Here is a 20790-nt window from a genome sequence, read left to right as displayed (position 1 = left end):
TTCATTTCTCTTTCTGTGTGCAATGAATTACATTCAATTTCATCTGCAGCCCACTTACATATTTTGTCCCGCTCATTCTGTATGAGCTGACTCCACTGCTTCCCTTCCTCTTCTTAGTTCAGTATCATCTGCACATTTTACCATTTTATATTGGAGGCTAGAGACCAATGCATTGATGGAAATTAGAAACAGTAGTGGACTTAACACGGAGCCCTGGGGCATCCCACTCAGCACTTCCCCTCACCCTGACATAACTTCTCAAACAAGTATTCATTGATTACTGCCCTGCAATCAATTTCTCCATCCATTCCACAGATTTGCCCTGAATCCCCAGAGCTTTGCTTTTAACTGTTATATACGCAGACTATAGACATACTCCCTGTGTAGTCACTCTATAGCTGCATAAGATGGAGACTTGTTACCTGATGTACTATTAATAATGTTTACACTGTATATATACTAAGCTGGCACCACTAGAGGATGCAACTGGTGGAGACCGGGGTTTCCTGCCCCTGTGGCAGAGGCTGTCCACTAGAGGGCACTGCGGTGGGTGACCTGAGGGTGACCTGCATAGATGTGCAGGGCCCAGTATAAAAGGCTGCCCACCATGCTTGTGCCTCATTCTGGAGTTACGAATAAAGGACCAAGGTCACTACAGTTTGAGTACAACACATTGCCCCGTGGAGTCATTTATGTGCATTACAGACATAACATTAACTAATGGCCCTCTCATGTGGAACTTTGTCAGGTGTCTTTTGGAAGTCTAGGTACAACACGTTGTAGAGATTTCCACAGCCCACTTGGGTTGTTACTTCCTCAAAGAAGTAGAGAAGTTGGGAAATGGGGGGTCTTCCTCTTCTGAATGCATTTTGATCGCTGTTTACTCGGTTATTTGGTGTCAGCCTTGATTCAGTGGTAGCATTCTCGTCTCTGAATCAAAGTTGGGGGTTGAATCACCCACCTCACAGATCTGTGTTCCAACCCACTCCAGAACCTTCAGCACATAATTTAGACTGACACTTCAGTGCAGCACTGAGGGGGTGTTTTTAAAAGATTATATTATCTATAATATAGCATATTACATCCATATGTACTTTCTGTTATCCTGTTGTCATGTTTTAATCACACTTTTGTCTCAACTTTTCCCATTATAAATTCTTATGTAAAAATGTATAATGGAAACAACCAATGTAAACTTGTCACACTGCAATTATACCCTCCTGCCTGAAATGGCACTGTAGTTCATAGTTTAGCATCTGCTGGCTCCTTAGCCTGTACTGCAGGGAAACGCCATTGCTCCATCAAACTGTACTACTCTACTTTCCAAACTGCTGTAACTTTTGCTAATTAGCTATAAATAATAATATAAAATTAAAGTTTTATGTATAAAATAAGGGCAGGCGCCCGGGAATTCCTCTGGATTCTACCGATCGGCTATTATAACTTTGGTGGAGGGTTGGCGGAAGAGAATTGCTCCATTGCCACTGCCTACTTCATCTTTAAAGGACAGCATTGAGGTTTGTCTGGTCTGTGTTCCAACCCACCTCCCAGAAAGGAAAGGACAAGATCTTCGACTTGATCTGCCACTCATTCCCCTACTTGTGAATCTCAATACAAACCGGCGCTTGTTCTATTGATTGTAATATAATTCACGCCAGATGTTCTGTGCCTTAAGGTTACGGAAAATGGAGCAAAATGTTTCCTGTACTAATGCAACAGTGACAAAGCTGTTGGAATACGTTGGGGGGTGGGGGGGGGGGTGAAATTAGTCTCGGGCATTGGCATAAAATGGACGACAGTGAAACAGCAACCTGATTTAATCCCCGCCCGCTTTTCTTTTCCATTGACTTCAGTGGGTGGTGTGTAAAACGAGCTGCTGATTCGCTATCAGGCGTTGCCCTATCGGCCAAGACCAATTTCAACCCCGGTAGGTGTCTTCATTTTTCAGGTCTCTCTGAATGGCACAGAAATTTGATCACATTTTATCCCTCTGCGCAATAGCGACTGAGGTTTGAATATTGGATTGATTTCGGATCTCATTTAACCCGAGATTACACAATATTAACGTAGGGTGTGTGGAGGTGATCACATGACATTGGTTTCTTGTCATCAGCATGATGTGACATAAGTAGATACCCAATTTGTAGAGTAGTGACATGTTTGAAGTAGAATAAAAGAAAAATAAAGAAAGAACATGCATTTATATCACGCCTATCAGTACCTCAAGGCGCTTTACAGCCAATGAAGTGCTTTTTGCAGTGCAGTCCCTGATGTAATGTAGGAAAACGTGGTAGAAAATGTTCACATTGCAAGCTCCCACAAACAGCAATGAGATAATGAGCAGATAATTTGTTTTAGTAATGTTGGTTGAAGGATAAATATTGGTCAGGGCACTAGGGAAAACTCACTTGCTCTTTTTCGAATCGTACCAGGGGATCTTTTACATCCATCTGAGAAGGTAGACAGGGCTTCGGTTTAACATCTCATCCAAAAGGTGGAACCTCCGCCAGTACAGCATTCCCTCAGTACTGCACTGGAGTATCAGCCTAGATTGTGTGCTCAAGGGTCTGGAGTGGAATTCGAACACATGACCTTCTGATTTGGAGTCGAGAGTGCTATCCACTGAGCCATGACTGACACCTTGGCCAGGAGATAAAGAAAGCCTGGATTAGAGTCTCAAGGGCAATAGTCTAGGAGCTGGCCACGTTGCGAAGGCAGTCTTGGTGACAGATGTTTGCAATGTAATATTTGTGCTGTACTTGGGAAAGTGTTTAACATTCTTCAGTGTAGGTGATAATTTAAAGGGCACTAGGTCAAACTGAAAAGTGAATGGAGTCTGAAGAAAATGATAGACACAACAGCTGATAGTGTAGAATTCAGCTCCTGCTTGTAACTAAACAGCTGTGCATTGTGACACATCACCAGAGACTGGAATTTTACAATTTAGATATGTAGCTTAGTGCTGCAGGATTGTTTATTTGAATATGTTGTGCAGGTCAGCCCACTCGACAAGAAGCAATCTACCCCAAGGTTGTTGGTTCAGGGTCCACTCCAGGTGACTTGAGCACAAAATCTAGGCTGACACTTCAGCCAGTATAAAGATGGTTACAGCCATGGTACTATTCGAAGGTTACTGTGGACAAGCGTCAGTGATCAAACCTCCAAATAAAGTGGTCCAACCAGAGTTGGCAACCCTACTTGTTGTTTTTTGTAATAATGGAAGGATTTTAAAGCTGAGTAACAGTATGACAGGGTGGCATCATCATTGTTTATATATCTTCACACTCTTTCCTTGGACAATATTGTGAAGTAGTGCAAGGACTCACAGGCTGATTGACGGTGACAGGGTGACAGCATCAGCGTTTTCAATTGCATACCATGTCAGCTATTGCTCAGTGACTGGTAATCTCGCCTCTGAGTCAGAAGGTTGTCGGTTCAAGCCCCACTCCTGAGACTTGAACACAAAAATCTAGACTGGCACTCCAGTGCAGTACTGAGAGAGGAATGCACTGTTGGAGGTACTGTCTTTCTCATGAGACGTTAAACCGAAGCCTCATCTGCTCTCTCAGCTGGAGGTAAATGATCCCTTGGCACTTTTTCAAAGAAGAGCAGGGGAGTTCCCCACATTGTCCTGGCCACAATTTATCCCTCAATCAACATCACTAAAACAGATTATCTGGCCATTATCACATTGCTGTTTGTGGGAGCTTGCTGTGCACAAATTGGTTGTCGCGTTTCCTACATTACAACAGTGACTACACTCCAAAAGTACTTCATTGACTGTAAAGTGCTCTGAGATGTCCTGATGTCGTGAAAGGCGCTATATAAATGCAAGTCTTTCTTTGCTTATATCTTCACGCTCTTTCAGTGTGACGTAGTGGAAGGATTCACAAGCTGATTAACAGCCTGACAGGCCGCAACGTGAATGCTCCTTTCATCTTTATTCTGGCTGAAGTGTCAGCCTAGATTTTGTGCTCAAGTCGCCTGGAGTGGGCCCTGAACCCACAACCTTGGGCCTCAGAAGTGAGAGTGCTGCCACGGCTGACGTCTTTATCCGGTCTGCACGTGAATGATCGTCTATAGCTGACTAACTTGCCTGCTAAAATTAATCCGATATTTTATTTTAATCGTGAGTTTCTTGACGCTTCAGTCTTAAATATATTTCAGTGCTCAAACATCATGTCACATAAATCAACAGAATTTTAAATTCACACTGATTTATTCCAGAAATAGGTAATGGCTGCCTGATACAATACTGCACTTTTTAGTCGATATTTTTTTCAAGTTTTGTTGCAGCGAAACCATGTACAATAAAACATGCTGCCACAAGCATTATGGATTAGTAATGCACAGGCTTTTATTTTTTGCATTTTCCATTAGGGCCTGAATAATAAAACAGCCACAGCTAAAAATGTCAATAAATGAATCTTTACTATCAAATCAAAGAGATTTTCCGATTCTGCTGCAGGCTGCAATGTTGAAAGTAAAATAAAAAGGAGCAAATGCAAATGGCAGAAATGTGAACGAGCTGGAAACACACAGCAGGTCAGTCCGCTTCTGTAAAGACAAAAGACGGGTGAGGAATGGATCTTCAGGTTACGTAATCCTTCATTGGCGTTCCAATGGAGAGTTAATTACCCAGTTGAACCAGTAACCTGATTTTTCTCTTTACAGATACTGACTGATGGGCTGTCTATTTTCAGCTTTTAATTTCAGCAGTAAAAGTGTTTGCATTACACCAAACCATCAATGTGAGAGATGTGAATGTGTCAGGTACAGCAGTGTGGTACTTGTGATACTAGAATCATAGAATAAGGCAGCACAGTGAAATTGAATGGAATAACTGTAGAATCAGCAAAAATAGTCTACAACATATGTTGGATTGTCATAAACCCCCAACTGGTACACAAATCCCCTTCAGGGAAGGGAACCTGTCACACTTACCTGGCCTGGCCTACACGTGACTCCAATTGCACACTATTAGGTTGACTCTTAATGCTCTCTGAAGTGGTCCAACAAACTGGTCGGCTGTAAAACAATTACTCGGGAGGGACAATAAATGTGGCCTTGCCAGCATTGCTCACAACTCAAGTACAACATTGTCCTCTGGTTGCCAACCAGCTAATAATAATAATACTGGAACAATTTCTTACTGGGGTGTCCTCAAAGCTATCCAACATGAAGTTTTCTTAGGTATTACTGTCAACCTGTTTAAGCTCCTCCATTGGTTGGCCCTTTTAAAGTTGTATACCCAGACCAGTTCTTCCTTTCTTTCCTTCTTTCATCTTCACCTTCACTGTTAAGACAGGGAAGGGATTTCTAGAGTTAATGTCAGCCTGTTTTATGATACAGTTTGTAAAAGACTCACCAAGGGAAGGAAACATCCCATCTTGATTATGAGTAATCGGGACGATTAAATCTCCAACACAAAGACGGGTGAGGTTTTAAGTACCAGTGATCATGATGTGAACGCATTTGTCATTTCAAGAATTCAAGAGGCTACAAATACTCAAACAAAATGGCTAAATTTTAAGAGGACCAACTTTGTGCTTGAGAAGTCTTGTCAGAGTGGGCCTGGAGATTTGAATATGACTAAGAGAGTGGATGAACTGTGGAGTTCCCGCAAGAGGTGATTTTGAATGCAGTGGACCAATGTGCCCATGCAAAGCAAAGTACCAGGCTCAAAGGCACTCCTGCCTAGTTTAATGGGATTACCAAGTGTAAAGTGTTTGCTTCATGGGTTCTTTGCTTAAGAATTCATAGAAACACATTGCTATTAAGAACTAGTTGGTTTATTAGCAAAGGTTTAACAATCGCACTACACATTACCAGTTCATTCACCAGGCTCACAACCACCTGCCTCATCGTGGACCCCCCAAACCCAACTGGCTGGGGTTTTATTGAGTCTTGTGAATATCACATGTCTGGCTAAGTCACTCACAACTCAACAGCTCTACCATACTCACAAGTGCATACATTACACCAAGCAACTCACAAAGCAGAAAACAAAGCATTTAAGGCCACGAAGGAAAATGGCGCAGAATTAAGACGGATTCAATATCAAAAGACGTGTCAGGAGCATAAAAAGGGCATCATTTGGCAAAGAAAAAAATTGAATTGAATATGGCAGGAGGAGTGAAGGATAATAATTTTAAAAAATTTGTACTGTAGTTATATTAAAGGGGGAAAAACCAGAAATGGAGTTGGGCCAATGAAAGTGGGATCGAGCAAGGGCATAACACGTTGCAACAGTGCTAAATAAATATTTTACCTCAGCTTTTATCAAGGAGGAGACAGGTAACTTATTTGATCTGGAAAGGGAACTAGAAGGGTTTGCAGAGGTAAGTTGTGACACTATTCACATTCATACCAGTACGGTTACTGAACAGCTGTGCAAACTTTAGGTAAACAAATCTCAGGGGCCGGATAAGGATCATCCAAGGATTCTTAAGGAAATAAGGAAGGAAATTGCAGGAGCTCTGGCACAAATTTTCCGGAAATCACTGAATATTGGAGAGGTGCCTGGTGACTGGAGAAAGGCAATATTACTTCTACTTTTTAAAAAAGTTGCAAAAGTTCTCCAGGAAACTACATGAGTTTGACGTCCATTGTCGGTAAAGTTATTGAAATCCTTATTAAAGGTAAGAACATCTAAATAGAAATAATATTGTTAAAGAGAGTCATTGTGGTTCACGAATGGGAGGTCTGGCCAGTCTAATTTACTGGTTTCTTTGAGGCTGTGACAAAGGAGCTCAAAAGGGATAAGGCAATGGATGTGGTGTACTTGGATTTGAGTAAGGTACAGTTCCTCTGGAAAAGCTGGTACTGAACATAAAGAAAGTGGTAATCAGTGGAAATATTTGACAATGGATACGTAATTGGTTGACTAATAGAACCCAGAGGGTGATGGTACAGAGATTGTCAACAGCCTGGGAGAATGTTACCAGTGGGGTCCCACAGAGGTCAGTTTTAGGACCCCTTTGTTTAATATCTTCATGAATGATCTGGAGTTAGTAGTCACAAGCACAATGGTTAAATTTGCAGATGATACAAAGCTAATAGGCTCCAAAGCTGAACAGGATTAACCACAGGAGGATTTGAATATACTTAGGAATTAGGCAGACAGGTGGCAGATGAAATTCAATGTAGGATAATGCACAGTGCTTCACAGGGAGATTTTTAAAATCCAGGAAGGACTGACTACAGGTATTACTTAAATGGAGAGAAAATAAGATGCATGGAAAATGGAAGAGTTCTGGAGGTTCTGATTGACAGTAAATTGAAGCTATCGCAACAATGCTCGGTGGCAATGAGTAAAGCAAATCGGATGTTGTGATGTATTAAAAGGTCAATATTGAGCAATAATAGTGAGGTAAGCCTGCCACTTTATAAATCATTGGTGCGACTGCACTGAGAACACTGTGTACAGTTCTGGTCGCCACAGTACAGAATGGATATTGCAGCTGTTGAATGGATACAGAAGTCGGCAACCAGAATGATTGAGGGGATAGAGAAATTGGATTATGAGCAATTACATATGTTGGGCATGTTCTCACTGGAAAAAGAAGTCTTGAGAGGTGATATGATTGCAGTTTTTAGGATTCTAAAGAGACGAGATAATGTAGACCATGACAAACTTTCACCTGTCCAGAAGAGTAGAACCAGAGGACACAACCTGCACTTGAAGGGGGCAGGGAGTAACGTCAATCTATGGAACAGGCACCCTCATCATCATCATCATCAGAGGCAGTCCCTCGCAATCGAGGAAGACTTGCTTCCACTCCTGATGTGAGTTCTTTGGTGGCTGAACAGTCCAATACAAGAGCCACAGACACTGTCACAGGTGGGACAGATAGTCATTGAGGGAAGGGGTGGGTGGGACTGGTTTACCGCACACGCTTTCCGCTGCCTGCTGATTTCTGCATGCTCTTGGCGTAGAGACTCAAGGTGCTCAGCGCCCTCCCGGATGCACGTCCTCCACTTAGGACGGTCTTTGGCCAGGGACTCCCAGGTGTCAGTGGGGATGTCGTACTTTATCAGGGAGGTTTTGAGGGTATCCTTGTAACGTTTCCGCTACCCACCTTTGGCTCGTTTGCCGTGAAGGAGCTCCGCGTAGAGCACTTGCTTTGGGAGTCTAGTGTCTGGCATGCGGACTATGTGGCCTGCCAGGAGAGCTGATCGAGTGTGGTCAGTGCTTCAATGCTGGGGATGTTAGCCTGGACGAGGACACTAATGTTGGTGCATCTGTCCTCCCCAGGGGATCTGTAGGATCTTGTGGAGACATCGTTGGCGATATTTCTCCAGCGACTTGAGATGTCTACTGTACATGGTCCATGTCTCTGAGCCATACAGGAGGGCGGGTATTACTACAGCCCTGTAGACCATGAGCTTGGTGGCAGTTTTGGGGGCCAAGTCTTCAAACACTCTTTTTCTCAGGCAGCCGAAGGCTGCACTAGTGCACTGGAGGCGGTGTTGGATCTCGTTGTCGATGCCTGCTCTTGTTTAAAGGAGGCTCCTGAGTAATGAGAAGTGGTCCACAGTGCCCAGGGCCGGGCCGTGGATCTTGATGATTGGGGGGCAGTGCTGTGCGGCGAAGACAGGCTGGTGGAGGAACTTTGTCTTACGGATGTTTAGCGTAAGGCCCATGCTTTCGTACGCCTCAGTAAATACGTCGACTATGTCCTGGAGTTCAGTCTCTGTACTGTGGCGTCGTCCGTGTACTGTAGCTCGACGACAGAAGTTGGGGTGGTCTTGGACCTGGCCTGGAGACGGCGCAGGTTGAACAGGTTCCCACTGGTTCTGTAGTTTAGTTCCACTCTAGTGGGGAGCTTGTTGACTGTGAGGTGGAGCATGGCAGTGATAAAAATTGAGAAGAGGGTTGACAGTGGAAGCAGGAAGTGTTGATTTATTCAAAAACAAATGAGATAGATTTCTTACAGAAAATAACATTTTGGGATAAATGAGACGTGACGCGTGGTAAGTGTTACATGCTTGGGAGGAACAGGTAACTTTGGACCTATGGTTCCCAAAACTCTCCACCACTGAAGTTTTCCTTGTGTTATGTCTGTTGTAGACTCATTGATTGAGAGTGATTGCCATGCTTAGTCAACAACTCCATTATTGTGTCATGTGACTACCAGGGTGGTAGAAGGTGAACTAGGTCCACCAAAGCCTCAATTTTAAAATTCATATCCCTGCGTTCAAATCCCTCCATGGCCTCACTGCTCCCTATCTCTGTAATCTCCTATAGCCCTCCGAAAACTCTTTGTTCTTCCAACTCTGGCCTCTTGTGCATCTCCCACTTTCTTCACCCCACCATTGTGGCCATGCCTTCAACCATCTAGGCCCAAGCTCTGGAATTTCCTCTCTAAACCTTTCTATCTCTCTCTCCTCCTTTAAGACGATGCTTAAAACTTACCTCTTTGACCAAGCTTTTGCTCATCTGACCTTATATCTCCTTTTTGGCTTGGTGCCAAATTTTTTTCTAATTACATTCCTGTGAAGCATTTTGGGATGATTTACTACATTAAAGGTGATATATAAATGCATATAGTTGTTGTAAATGGATCTTGGTCTTTTTTCATTTAGTAATTCCTATGTTTGTCAGTTTCCACATGTACGCTGATGACACCCAGCTCTACCTCCTCCACGGTCTCTAAATTGTCAGACTGCTTGTCCAACATTCAATTCTGGATAAGCAGAAATGTCTCTAATTGAATATTGGGAAGACCAAAGCCATTGTTTTCAGACTCCGCCACAAACTCCATTCCCTAACCACAAACTCCACCCTCTCCCCAACTTCTGTCTGAGGCCGAACCACACTGCACGCAACCTTGTTGTCATATTTGACCTTGAAATAAGCTAGCGGTCGCATATCCGCAGCATAACTAAGACTGCCTATTTCCACCTCCGTAACATCGTCCGTCTCTGCCTTTGCCTCAGCTCATCTGCTGCTGAAGCCCTCATCCATGCCTTTATTGCCTCTAGACTTGACTATTCCAGCGCACTCCTGGCTGGCCTCCCATATTCTACCTTACGTAAACTAGAGGTGATCCAAAACTCGGCTGCCCGTGTCCTAACTCGCACCAAGTCCCACTCACCCATCACCCCTGCGCTCGCTGACCTACATTGACTCCCGGTTAAGCAACGCCTCGATTTCAAAATCCTCATCCTTGCTTTCAAATCCCTCCATGGCCTTGTCTCTCCCTATCTCTGTAATCTCCTTCAGTCCCACAATCTCCCTCCGAGATATCTGCGCTCCTCTAATTCTGCCCTCTTGAGCATCCCTGATTATAATCGCTAAACCATTGGTGGCCGTGCCTTCTGTTGCCTATGCCCTAAGCTGTATAACTCCCTGCCTAAACTTCTCTGTCTCACTACCTCTCTTTCCTCCTTTAAGATGCTCCTTAAAACCTACCTCCTTCACCTGCCCGAATTTCTCATTATGTGGCTCGCTATCAAATCTTTTGTCTCATAATACTCCTTTGAAGCGCCTTGGGACGTTTTGCTACGTTAAAGGCGCTATATAAATATAAAGTGTGACATCCCCACTGACAGCTGGGAGTCCCTGGCCAAAGACCGCCCTAAGTGGAGGAAGTGCATCCGGGAGGGCGCTGAGTACCTTGAGTCTCATCGCCGAGATCATGTAGAAATCAAGTGCAGGCAGCGGAAAGAGCATGCGGCAAACCAGTCCCACCCACCCTTTCCCTCAACTATCTGTCCCACCGGTGATAGAGTCTGTGGTTCTCGTATTGGACTGTTCAGCCACCAAAGAACTCACTTTAAGAGTGGAAGCAAGTCTTCCTCGATTCCGAGGGTCTGTCTAAGATGATTGTAGTTGTTGCTGTTTCCCTGGGTTGCCATTTCCTCCGTTCCCAGTTTAATAAATTTTAACAAAAAATAAATGTATTTAACTAACTTTAGCAGCAAATGGTCAGTCAGAAGGAGCAGTAACTCTCCTGTAATTGGCAATGTTTTTTTTAAATCACAAATTAGCAAATAAACATTAAAGGGAACCTTGCCAAATCAAATAAAAATTCTGTTCCCTGCTGTAATGATGCACTCCAGTCCCTCCGGTGCCCACCTCTCGCGGAAGGCTGCGCGCGTACCGGTGGACACCGTGTGCTCCATCTCCAGGGACACCCTGATGTGGACGTAGCAGTGGAAGAGAGGCAGGCAGTCGGGCTGAATGACCTCCTCGACCGCTCGCTGCCTGGTACCGGTTAATGGCCCACCTTGGCCAGGCCCAGCAGCAGTAATTGGCAATCTTTGGCTCTCTGATTTCCTACAGCTGCACTTGATTAAAAATAATTCACAGTTAATTATTGCTCCTCCCCCCCTCCATCTGACACCCAAAAATTAGTGAGAGCAAAATGGTCTGTGGTCGGACAAACCAGGATTAAAGCAGATGTCGGGGGGGGGGGTTGAGATTTAGCTGGAGGCTACAAAACAGGCTTGGATTCAATGTCAAATGGGAACTGTTTTTAAAGTAAACAGTTTTCAAGATTTAAGCTTCATCAGGGATGTGCCTGAGGTGGTTTTCATTCTCTTTCCTTTGAAAACTTGTCATTAGTTCCAGAAAAAAACATGCTTAAAGGTACTCTTGCTGAACGAGTTAATTGGTGCTTGTATCTTGAATGGGCCTCAATGATTTCCTGGGGTAGGGTTACTTCAGTGAGCCTCAGTCTAATGGAGAGAACAGATGGAGATGTCTGCAGGTGGTGGGTAATCCTTATGTAAGTGTGAAACCACTAAGAGTGGGATGGGAGGAGGAGAAAGATCATCATAGTCAGGCAGTCTCTTGAAGTCGAGGAAGACTTGCTTCCATTCTCAAAGTGAGTTCTCAGGTGGCTGTACAGTCCAATATGGGAATTACAGTCTCTGTCATAGGTGGGGCAGACGGTGGTTGAAGGAAAGGGTGGGTGGGACTGGTTTGCCGCGCACTCCTTCCGTTGTCTGCATGCTCTCGGCAACGAGACTCGAGGTGCTCAGCGCCCTCCCGGATGCTCTTCCTCCACTTGGGGCAGTCTTGGGCCAGGGATTCCCAGGTGCCAGTGGGGATGTTGCATTTTATCAAGGAGGCTTTGAGGGTGTCCTTGAAATGTTTCCCCTGACCTCCTGGGGCTCGCTTGCCGTGTAGGTGTTCCGAGTAGAGTGCTTGCTTAGGGAGTCTCTGTCGGACGTGCAAATGATGTGGTCCGCCCAACGGAGCTAGTTGAGTGCGGTCAGTGCTTCAATGCTGGGGATGTTGGCCTGAGCGAGGACACTGACGTTGGTACATCTATCCTCCCCAGTGGATTTGCAGCATCTTGCAGAAGCATCATTGGTGGTACTTCTCCAGTGCTTTGAGATGTCTGCTGTACGTGGTCCACGTATCTGAGCCATATAGGAGGGCGGGTATCAGTACAGCCCTGTAGATCATAAGCTTGGTGCCAGATTTGAGGTCCTAGTCTTCAAACGTTCTCTTCCTCAGGTGACCGAAGGTTGCGAAGCCAGCAGAAAGAGACTGCTGGGTCATAGGTAGTCCTTATTTAAGTGTGTGGCGGCGGGGGGCTGCTTTGTAGCGGTGGATAATCCTTATTTGTGCATCTGTGCGGGGCCAGGAGGGGAACGGGCTGCTTCGTGCTGGGTCATCCTCATTTTTGTGTGCAGAGATGGCTGGTGTATTGTATCAGAATTAGTATAGTGTTTAAATTATTATCGGAGCTCTGTTTATTTGCCTTTAATTCTGTAGACAGTTGACTCCTGCTTCTCTTCAGACTTGGCTGAGGGATGATGATACCTTCCTCCTAAATGAAGCCTCCCTGCCTGGCTATACCTTCCATCACTTGCCCCATTCAGACCGCCGTGGTGGCGGTGTGGCTCTCATCAGCAAATCACACCTTGGTCTGCCCCCCTACTCCTGCCATTTTCTCCTCCTTTTGAGAATCTTGCCTTATTCCATCTCTCTTGTGTCTCATTTAAAAATTTCCGTTCTCTACCGGCCCAAGTACCATAAAAATGTTATTACCGGGATAGCTTCACTGCTTTTCTCCCTCTGCCTCTGCACCGAGCGACTTCTCATCCTCGGTGATTTCAACCTCCATCTCAATTCATCATGCTCTTCCTCCTCTGAGTTTACTAGCCTCCTATGTCCCTTAATTTCTCTCCATGTAAATGCCCCAACCCATATTCACAGCCATCTCCTCGATCTTGCCATCTCTCGTGGTCTCGCTATCCCATCGTGTCAATCGCAGATGGGGCCATCTCTGACCACTTCCTCATATCGCTCTCCAACCCCACAGGCACCCCCAACCCTACTTCCATCTGTGTCCGCCCCCGGGGGAAAAAAAACTCTCCAGACTCTCTCTCAACTGCACTTAAAATCCCAACTGCCCAGCCTTTGACCCTCCATTCACTGACATTTCTGCTCAATCATACCCTCACGGCCACCTTTTGATGCTCTAGTTCCTATTAAAACGATTGCACTCATTTCCCCCTGGTATAACCCTCACCTTCACTTCCTTAAGTCAAACGGATGCAGATGTAAATGGATGTGGCGGACAACTGGTTTAGCCATTCATCGTCAGATCTGGCTGGACCACGTACAGCATTATCGGGTCCGGCATTCTGGAATGCAAAGATAAACCCCAGCTTCTATTCGCTATTGCTAACCATCGTCTTAAACCCCTCTTCCCTGTCTCCTTCACCCTCACCTCTGACAACAAGTGTGAAGAGCTCATGGACGACTTTGTCTCTAAGAGTGAAACCATCTGTTCAGCTGCCTCTGCCACGTCCCTTCCTTCCCCTCGCCCACCGGACCAAAGGGAATCCTTAGAGGAACATAAGAACCTATTTCTTATGTTTTTATGTTTCTCTAAGAATTCCCCCCACTGTCCTAGCCCTGAATTCTCATCTTTCTCCATTTTCTCTATCTCCCCTCGACCTCTCAGTGTTCAACTTGTTCATGAGAACCACTTCCTGCTCCCTTGACCCTATTCCCACCAAACTGCTGACCATTCAACTTCCTTTTCTGGTGCTCATGTAAGCTGACATTGTTAATGGTTCTGTCGCCCTCTGGTACTGTCCCCCTCTCCCTCAAATCTGTCATCATCACCCCTCTCAAAAAGACCCAACTCTTGACCCCCTCCGTCCTTGCAAATTACCACCCCATCTCCAACCTCCCTTTCCTCTCATCGATGAACGTGTTGTCGCCTCCCAAATCCGTGCTCATCTATCCCGCAACTCCATGTTTGAATCCCTCAATCAGGTTTCCACCCCTGCCACAGTACCGGAACAGCTCTTACTAAAGTCACAAAAGACATGCTTTGTGACTGACAGGCAAACTATCCCTCCTCGTCCTGCAGCCTTTGACATGGTTGACCACTCCCTCCTCCTCCTCCAACGCCATCCAACTGGATGGGACTGCACTCGCCTGGTTCCATTCTTATCTATCTAATCATATCCAGAGAATTGCCTGCAATGGCTTCTCTTCCTGCTCCTACACTGTTACCTTTGATGTCCCCCCGGATCTATTCTTGGTCCCCTCCTATTTCTCATCTATGTGCTGCCCCTTGGTGACGTCATCTGAAAACACAACATCGGTTTCCACATGTACGCTGACAACACCCAGCTCTACCTCCACCACTTCTATCAATCCCTCCGTAGTCTCCAAATTGTCAGACTACTTGTCCGACATCCAGTTCTGGATAAACAGAAATGTTCTCCAGTTGAATATTGAGAAGACTGAAGCCATTGTTTCTGGTCCCCGCCATGAACTCTGTCCCCGCCACGAACTCTGTTCTCTAGCCACTGACTCCCTAACATCTGTTTGAGGCTGAACCAGACGGTTCGTAACCTTGGTGTCATATTTGACCCTGAAATGAGCTTCCGACCACATCCATGGCATAACTAAGACCGCCCATTCCCGCCTCCGTAACATTGCCCACCTCCACCCTTGCCTCAGCTCATCCGCTGCTGAAGCCCTCATCCATGCCTTTGTTACCTCTAGACTTGACTATTCCAATGCACTCCTGGCTAGATCCCAAGTCCTACCCTATGTAAACTTGAGGTCACTCAAAACTTGACTGCCCATGTCCTAACTCGCACCAAGTCCCGTTCACCCATTACCCCTGTGCTCGCTGACCTACATTGGCTCCTGGTTAAGCAACACCTTGATTTCACATCTGTGCTTTCTGTTGCCTAGGCCCTAAGCTCTCTAATTCCCTTATTTCTCCTTGTATGGCTCAGTGTCAAAAAGAAATTGCCTTGCAGTACTCCTGTGAAAACACCTTGGGATGTTTTACTACGTTAAAGGTGTTGGAGTTGTGTCTGACTTGTTGCTTTTATTCAAGAGCTTAACGTTCAGGAGTAAATCTGATTGATTTGTTCCATTGCAGCATCTCCGAATACAGTCACAGTCAATTTAAAACAAACTGTTTGAAGTTTGCTTGCCGTCATAATAAAACTGCTAAAGTGGCACTTAAAATGTTGGAAAACTTTTTAAAAATTCTTGTGTGCCAACAGACGGTGTTTGATTTACGGGCAGCTGTGTGCATTTTGCCCAGCAAGTGAAGCCAAGTGATCTCAGCAGCCAAAGTAACTAAACAATCTGTTAAAAGTAAATGATGATACAAGAGACCAGCCAAGCATCCTCGGTACTTTTGGGTGAATGCAGTTGAGCCATTAGTAAATGGAAATCCCCTTTGATATCTCCTGTTGTCGGTGTTCCTGGAATGATTTGTTGCTAAGACAACAATAGTCCTTTAACATGCAAACTTATCCCAAAAGCAACCTGTTTTTTGCTGTTGAGTCGTGCTTCCTGTCCAATTAGGATTGCCAATTGTCCGGGAGTCTCCAGGAATTGAAGGATAATCTGCAGGACACTGCTGCAAGCAACCAGGGAGAAGAATCATAGGGGCGTTAAAAGAATTGTGCATTTTTAAAATTTCTTTGAATATTTTTGTTTTAGAAATATTGGAGATTTTGGGAGGGGGTGACGGCTGTTTGACTGACGGTCAAAATTCATCCAAATGGGTAACTGAGTGTGTTCGCTCGGGATCCGTGTGGGATGTGTGCACACCGTGGGGATGGCCAGTGAGATTTGTCGGGTGACCAGTGTGCAGGGTGGGGCAGTTAGAGATAGGTGGTCATTTGATGAAACCTCCTGGAATACATCCCACCAGAGTTGGCAGCACTAGCTTCAATTAATATGTGCAGGAATTAAGCTTCCATTTTAGTGCACTATTTGCAGTTCTCGTGCTCAAATCTGTGTGTGATTTGGTTATGGTTGCTGACTCTGCGGATTTAGGATGGAGACCTCTTCCCATCAGTTTATTCCAGTAGATTCTGTCTCTGGGCTCCTGTCACATTTCACCCACTTTAACAAAGTGTCCTGTCCTCCTCCTCCTTTCTCCTTTGCTATATGATTCTCCCTTGCATTATAATATAGTTGGTTGCTAGGCAGGTGTATGAAAGCACTGTCTGGCCATTAATTAATTAGATAGATAGATAGATGGATATATTCATTCTTGATGTGGACATTGCTGGCATTTATTGCCTGTCCCTAGTTACCCTGCGAAGGTGATGGTGAGTTGGTGCCCTGTACTGTTGCAGTAGCAGTTTGATACAACTGAGTTTAGGTACAGTCAAGGTACATTCCCACTAGGGGGAAAGTCAGGGCTCCCTCGACGACGAAACTGAAAGAGAATATGATAAAGCAGAAAAAAGCACATATGGCGGATGACCGGTTGCAAGTACATCTGCGAATCAGGCTAGATATAGAAAGGTCAGAGGAGAAGTGAAAAAGAAAATACTGGGGGCAAAGAGAGGGTACGAGAATAGAATGGCAGCCAACGTAAAAGGTAATCCAAATGACTTCTATAGGCATATAAATAGTAAACGGGTAGTAAGAAGAGGGGTGGGGCCGATTAGGGACCAAAAAGGAGATCTATGCATGGAGGCAGAGGGTGTGGCTGAGGTACTAAATGAGTACTTTGCACTTGTCTTTAGCAAGGAAGAGGATGCTGCCATAGACATAATGAAGGAGGAGGTAGTGGAGACACTTGATAGGATAAAAATTGATGAAGAGGTATTAGAAAGATTGGCTGTACTTAAAGTAGATAAATCACCAGGAGTGGCTGGGATGCATCCTAGGATGCTGAGGGAATTGAGGACGAAAATTGCAGAGGTACTGGCCATAATATTCCAATCCTCCATAGATACAAGGGCGGTGTCAGGTCTAGAGAATCGCAAATGTTACGCCATTGTTCAAAAACAGGTGTAAAGATAAACCCAGCAACTACAGGCCAGTCAATTTAACTTTGGCAGTGGGGAAGCTTTTAGAAACAGTAATCAGGAACAAAATTAACAGTCACTTGAATAGGTGTGGATTAATTAAGGAAAGCCAGCATGGATTTGTTAAAGGCAAATCATATTTTTTGATGCAACACAGAGGGTTAATAACGTTAATGTAGTTGACGTGGTGTACATGGATTTTCAAAAGGCATTCGACAAAATGCCACATTATGGGCTTGCTAGCAAAGTTGAAACCCATGGAATAAAAGAGGGAGTGGCAGCATGGATATGAAATTGACTAAGTGATAGGAAACACAGTGGTGGTGAACAGTTGTTTTTCCAGACTGGAGGAAGGTATACCGTGGTGTTCCCTGGGAGTTGGTACTGGGATCACTGCTTTTCTTGATGTACATTAATGACTTGGACTTGGGTGTACGGGCACAATTTCAAAATTTGAAGACAACACAAAACTTGGAAGTATAGTAAACAGTGAGGAGGAGAGTGATAGACTTCAGGAAGACATAGGCGGGTGAAATGGACACGTGGCAAATGAAATTTAATGCAGAAAAGTGTAAAGTGATTGATTTTGGTGGAAAGAACGAGGTGAGGACATATAAACTAAATGGTACAATCATAAAGGAGGTGCACGAACAGAGAGACCTGGGGATATGTGTTTACAAATCGTTGAAGATTTAGAAAGCAGTTAAGAAGGCTTATGGGATTCTGGGCTTCATAAATGGAGGTATAAGAGTACAAAAGTATGGAAATTATGAACCATCTGTATAAAACACTGGTTAAGCCTCAACTGGAGTACTGTGTAAACACAGTAATAAAAAAAAAAAAATTTTGTAGGACTATGGGGAAAGGGCAGAGAAGTGAGACCAGCTGAGATTCGGCACTGGATGGGCTGAATGGCTGCCTGTGCTGTAACCAGTCCATGATTCTATAACTTGCTAGGCCCACTTCAGAGAGAAGTTAAGAGTCAACCATGTTGGTGTGGAACTGGAATCACAAAGGCCAGAATGGTTAAGGACAGCAGGTTTCAGACAAGCCAACAGCTTCATGGTCACTTTTCTTGATATTTATTTCCAGATTTAAAAAAAAAAATGAATTGCATTTCTCCAACTGGGATTTAAAGTCTTGTTCTCTGGTCTAGTCCAGTAACATAACCACTTAGTCAGTAAGTGTATATCACTATTTTCATCCACATTTAGACAAATACTGAATATGTTTATAAATTATAAACTGGCTCACCCTTATAAGATAAGTATTGTATTTTACCCATGAGTAGCCTATAGATGGATAATATATTGGTCTCATTTCAAGAGTGTCTGATTTTGTATTGAAATGTTTCATGAAGGATTGCTTCTTGCTGTTATGTTCGCCTGTTTCATTATTCCCTTTGTTATGTCTTCCTCAGTATGAATGCTCCAATGCTGGAGGGCACGGAGTCAAATAGTTTCCAGATGTGCTGCTGAATATGTCTCTAGTATTTGACTTGGAATATTGAAAAGTATAGGCCTCATTTTTTTTTTAACAATGACTGACTTCCTGAAAGAATTACTGCCTGGTATATGAAATATTTGGATTTTTTTTCCATTAGTTATACAGATTATGGGGTAATATAATCATGTTTAACATTATGTGAGCAATGGAATAGGGTAAATAGAAGCAGATTGTTTACAGTAGTTACGGGCTGAAGAACGAGGGGCCATAGATACTAGATTAAATCGAAGAGATTTAGAACAGAGGGCAGAATAAACGTCTTCATGCACAGTTGTGAGGCTGTTGGTGGTTAAGGCAGAAACTAGGTCAATATTCAAGATTTAGATTGGAAAGGTGGACGAAGGGTTATGGGACCAGAGAAGGTAAATGTGATTGAAACTATCTGCTCATGTGGAAGGAAAACGCCCAGACGGACTGATTGGGCCTGCTGGCCTGTTTCTGGTGTAAATAGTTGTAACTTCTATGTATCTGGAGCATGTTTCAAACCGCGTTGAGAAGGAATTTCTTCTCCCAGAGGGTTGTGAATCTGTGGAATTCTCTGCCCAAGGAAGCAGTTGAGGCTAGCTCATTGAATGTATTCAAATCACAGATAGATAGATTTTTAACCAATAAGGGAATTAAGGGTTATGGGGAGCGGGCGGGTAAGTGGAGCTGAGTCCACGGCCAGATCAGCCATGATCTTGTTGAGTGGCGGAGCAGGCTCGAGGGGCTAGATGGCCTACTCCTGTTCCTAATTCTTGTTATGTTCTAAATGAATGACAACCTGTTGATGCAGTTGGTGAATGGGAAATGTTAGCCAAGGAGCCAGGAGAACTCCTGGCCTTTTGTCCTTTGGTTTCACTGAGCAGGCAGACTTTTAGAGAGGCATTCGGCTGGAGTTCAATGTCTCATCTGAAAAACGGCCACTTCAGAGGGCAGTTACGAGTTAACCACTTTGGTGTGGGACTGGAGTCACGTAAAGGCTGGACTGGGTAAAGGTGGCAGGTTTTTTTTTCCCAGAAGGACATTTGTTTTTTTTTTAACCACAGTCCAATTGCTTCATGGTCACTTTAACTGATGCCGGCTTTTTATTTTTATTTGAAGTGAATTGGTGGGATTTGAACTCTACACTACCATGCCCTCTAGTCCTGAATGGACAATTGCTTTGGTTGGTGTAGGAGATAGAGAACATCACTAGCCAAGTGGTGACTTAAGACCTTGCACCTGTCTCCTTCACATTTGGTCCCTTTTCTGAAAACAAGATCTCTGGGGGGGGGGAAGAGAGGGAAGAGAAGAACAAAGAGTTTGTGGTTGGACGCCACCATCATAGAGGTAGGAAGTTGGATGCTCGATGACCTTGGCAGCATCCTTGTGGTAAGACCATAGTGTAGGAAAAGTAAGGGGCATCTTTTGTTTCTAAAGGTACTATATAATATAGAACATGACCAGTTATTTCACCTAATCCAGAACAATAGAACCAGAAGACACCGCCTGCACTTAAAAGGAGATTAAATTCAAAACTAATCTGGGAAACCATTTTCATTGAGTGAGTGATTACTCTGTGGAACAGACTCTTTGGGGAGACAGTGAAAGCAGTTGGTATTGACTCATTCAGATGCAAATTGGATTTTTCAAAATATTTTGGGGCACAGTACATGAGTAATTTGAAACATGATCTGGGCTAAGGGCAACACGCTTGGAGGAACAGGCGACTTTGGACCTAGAAAACAGATCATTTCCCACATTACAACAGTGACTACACTCCAAAAGTACTTCATTGGCTGTAAAACGCTTTGAGACATCCAGTGGTTGTGAAAGGCGTTGTATAAATCCAAGTCTTTCTTGCTGCTTTTCCATGGTTCCCAAAGCTTTCCATCACTGGGGATTTTCCTCGCCTCGTGTCTGGGTCTATTGTAGACTCTTGGCCCGACACTGATTACTATGATTAGTCAACAACACCATCGTTGTTGTACCATGCGACTGTCAGGATGGTAGACTAGATGGACCTTGAGTGGTTCTGTGTAATTGTGA

The 20790-nt window shown here is 44.3% G+C and overlaps 1 protein-coding gene across 5 annotated transcripts in view; it reads left to right on the top strand.

Moving 5' to 3' along the window:
• The window catches only part of LOC139273268 (pleckstrin homology domain-containing family G member 1), a 245368-nt gene that overhangs the window by 74570 nt on the left and 150008 nt on the right, over positions 1-20790 (top strand). The window contains exon 2 of one of the 5 annotated variants that reach the window (XM_070889942.1): positions 1854-1927. The exons of the other annotated variants lie outside the window; for them this stretch is intronic. The gene's annotated coding sequence lies outside the window, so the exon portion shown is untranslated. The remainder of the gene's footprint in view (positions 1-1853; positions 1928-20790) is intronic. 5 annotated transcript variants of the gene reach the window in all.

Source organism: Pristiophorus japonicus, chromosome 9, assembly GCF_044704955.1.
Source record: "Pristiophorus japonicus isolate sPriJap1 chromosome 9, sPriJap1.hap1, whole genome shotgun sequence".
NCBI lineage: Eukaryota > Metazoa > Chordata > Chondrichthyes > Pristiophoridae > Pristiophorus > Pristiophorus japonicus.
Note: the sequence above shows the minus strand (reverse complement) of the source record. Positions and strands in the feature narration are given on the sequence as shown.